The sequence below is a fragment of the Protobothrops mucrosquamatus genome, unplaced genomic scaffold (assembly GCF_001527695.2).
Source record: "Protobothrops mucrosquamatus isolate PMUCROS unplaced genomic scaffold, P.Mucros_1.0 scaffold642, whole genome shotgun sequence".
In the NCBI taxonomy this organism is placed as follows: domain Eukaryota; kingdom Metazoa; phylum Chordata; class Lepidosauria; order Squamata; family Viperidae; genus Protobothrops; species Protobothrops mucrosquamatus.
Window position 1 is genome coordinate 700,523 of NW_015386933.1, and position 4,060 is coordinate 704,582.

The window sequence follows — 4,060 nt, forward strand, 5'->3', positions numbered from 1 at the left end:
GCTCTAGACCAAAGACAACACAGCAAAATCCAGTTGAGCCTAGATTATTATTTGCTTATACCTAATGAACAGAATCTTGCCAAACTAAAGCTATAATCTTCTAACCTAAATATATCCTGAGAGATTCTTCAGTGTGGTTACCCTGAATCTCCTCCTCCTCCCCTCCTCTCTCCAGTTTATGACTGAACAATCTCTTCATATGGGCTTCTCTCTGTTGAGATTTACTGCCTACTCCCTAGGAAAGCTCTGTGTTGCCCAAACTCCTCTCCACTGATTTTCCAGGTGCACATTGCATCACCTTAATGGAACTGGGTGATGGGACAGTATATTAGGTCTGTCAACAAAATGCATTCTGGTAGGAATGCAATAATCTTTGTCAAGGTGAGGAGGCAATACAATTCTACTTGATGCAGCTTGAAGCCTTGAAAGGCAGTTCCAACAGCCAGAAAAACCACACACAGAGACATACTGTATATACACACACATACACACACATATATGTCTTGTTGATTCTAAAGATTGAAAGGGAGTGGCAGAACAAACCTCTGTGCTGGCAATGTATAGAACTTTCTTCTGGCCACTGGAACTGTTGATAGAGGCAGGCAAGGTGAAACAGTATGGTCTCTTTGCTTTTAGAAGCTATGTTACACAACAGCTTCAGGAAGCTTTACATCAAAGCAAGACTGCATTGCTAAATAGAGATAACAGAGAACATCATTTGGAAGTACATTGGAAAGAAGTCCTTGAACCTATATATTACTTAGATTTTTCATTAGTTAACCACTGGAACAACATAGATCAGCGGTTCTCAACCTATGGGTCACGACCCCATTTGGGGTCGATCGACCATTTCACGGGGGTCGCTAAGCAAGGCTGTCTGCCATTTTTGTTGTCCGCCATTTTTTTCCCCTTTTCCGGTGGGTGCCTTACCTCCCTGGGGCTGGGCCAGCTGGTGGTCGGCCTGCTCCGTCTCTGCCGCTTGCCAGCTATGCCTCGGCCGGCGCAGGGGGCAGAACCACGCATGTGCGGTGCTCCCGGGCAGGGAAAGTCCTTGACTTACGACCGGTTGGGTAGTCCTTGACTTACGCCCGGTTGGGGGTCGCGGCATTAAAAAGGTTGAGAACCACTGACATAGATGATCTATTGTTCATTTCTAGCAAGGATTTCCTTATGCTTTTGCAGCACCAACAGTATGCAAGTTGGTTTACAAATTTTGAGAGAAGCCAAGAAGACTATGATAGTGGTGAGGAATTGTTGAATTGAGTGTGATGAAATGTTGAGGAATTGAACATTGTAATGAATTGTTGAAATGAACATTATGATGAAAGAATACAATTGCTAGGAAAGAACAATGTAATAATGCATTCTCTGTTCACATATACTTGAATTTATATGCATATATTTGAACAGACTATTGAATGAGGGATAGAGATATGGTACTCATTTAGCAGAATAATACACTTCAGTTTAAAGAAATACTAGAAATACTAGAGAATAGCTATTCTTAACTTGAAGACAGAAGGGATTAGCTCAAATTACTCTTTAAATCCAAAATTAAGTCTTTATTTTTAATATACAATTAGTCATGTTGTTTTTTTTATCAATGGGGAAATGAGTAAGGTATCTGGCTCTCTTTTTTCAACTATTATTCTTATTTCAGATAGCCTTCCAAACATCAAAGTGAACTGTTTTTCTTGAAACAACATGAATTATTATGCTAAACTATCAAAGTAATATCCACAGAAAAGCATAGACATAAATTCATAGAAATAAAGGTTCAGTATGGCTGAGCAACTCTGTAACAATAAGTAGAACAACAACCACCACTACCACCACCCCCAAAAAACCTGGAGTAATTCAAAGTGAATCACTATCTAGAAAGATGGGAAAATATATTATTATCTTCAATCAAATCATAGAATAATAGAGTTTGAAGTGACCACAGAAGTCATCTGGTTTAATCTCCTCCTGAGTGAAAGGTCCTCTGGCAGATGACCATTCAGTCTTTGTTTCAAGCCCTCTAATGAAGACAGACTCACTATGTCCTGTGGTAGCCTGTTCCATCGGGTCACAGCTTGTAGAGTCAAGAAGTTCCTCTTGACATCCAGTCTTCAAACTAGTCCTTACAGTTTTAACCAACTGATTCCAACTCTTCGTTCTGGAACAACAAAGGAAAAAGTCCATTCCTTTTTCCCCCCTAAGAACTCTTGGGATAATTGAAAACTTCATCGTATTTTTCTTTGATTTTCATGAAATCTAAATATGCCCATAGGCTATAAGCATTTCCCATAGGCCTTAGTTTCCAGGCCACTCAACTATCCTTGCAGTGAATTTAATCTAATTTGTCATATCCATTTTGTACTATGGTGCTCAAAACCTGGCACTGTAATCCATATAAGAAGTGACCAGGCCAGAGCAGAATGGAGAAATTATTTCCATGATTTGCACTCTATGTCCTGCATACAATATTCTCCATTCATATATCTTCATTCATACATCTGTGAGGAGGATTTCTTTGGAAAGTGCTTGCATTTGATTTACACAGCCCCTTGGAGCAAGTATCTTTCCTTTTCTCCAAAGATAACATTTTAAATGATCTATTGCAAGGAATTAGTGGCATCATCTGATGTAGTGGTTTGCAGCATGATGGCACTGTGACCATGCAATTGATGGCAGTTATTTGCTATAGATTAGAACGTTTTTAAAATATCAGCTTTGGAAATGTGATTTCTATGGACTTAAAGTGGACATTTTGCAGCATGCCAATTGCAATTAGTGGTTTTTTTATTTATGTAAATTGCAATCTTGAGAAAAATTAGATTATAAGTATAAGCATTGAAGGGGAAAAAATTTCCCTCTTTTTTCCTACTATGATTCTGACAAAATTGAGCTTTTGTTTGCATTCCAAATGAAGCCTCTGTGAATCTGATGAAAATGTCTGCTGAAATGCAAACAGCAGCTCCAAGAGAGACCATTTTTGGCAAAGTCCTAACAAGAAAAGGCAAGCTTCTTTCCTGCCCCAAATTCTGAGGTTATCCAGCTTTTCATGTGGTTAATTTTAAGTAAAGCACAGTAGAAGCTTACCATTCACACTGGCTGCATTTATATACTCAAGTGTGTCTCTAATTTGGTCCTGGGATTTGCTCTACTTCTAAACTAGCTTCCTATTCTCAGAAATTGCTTGCCAGATGCCTGGCTAATCTCAGATGCACTGCAGGTGACCTACACAATTCCTTGTCAACTGTCCTAACAAAGTAACGCTGCCAGTGGGAGTTTGCTTCTTAGCTCAATCATTGGAAGGACAACATATGCATCTGCTTTGCATCAGTTTGAGCTTTCTACAAAGCTGCACATGTGCCTTGATAACCCCTTGACTGCTGTTTGGGAAAATGTATACTTATGTTTATAAAAGACACTTTTATTTTAACACAAGGAGAAAAGAAGAAACAAAAATATATTTTTTCACCATTCATGACATTTGCAGAGGGTTCTTTGCATTTGATCCTTATAAAAGGGTTACCTAGAGCAGTGGTTCTCAACCTATGGGTCGCGACCCCATTTGGGGTCGATCGACCATTTCACGGGGGTTGCCAAGCAAGGCTGTCCGCCATTTCTTTCCCCTTTTCCGGCGGGTGCCTTACCTCCCTTGGGCTGAGCCAGCTGGTGGTCGGCCTGCTCAGTCTCTGCCGCTTGCCAGCTACGCCTCGGCCGGCGCAGGGGGCAGAACCACGCATGTGCGGTGCTCCCAGGCAGGGAAAGTCCTTGACTTATGACCGGTTGGGTAGTCCTCGACTTACGATCAGTTTAGTCCTCGACTTACGACCGGTTGGGGGTCGCTGCATTAAAAAGGTTGAGAACCACTGACCTAGAGGTTCCCAAGGATCTATGAATCTTCTTGGAATATTGAGAGCCTGACACATTTCTTTTCAGAAACTGGCTTCCCTCTGGGAATGGGGGGAATCACAAAACTCATATTTAGCAGAAGATGGACAACTTGAGAGATAATTCCCTGGCCTCAGTTCTCACTCCACCTGGTCTAGCTATATCTGTTTGCTGGTCA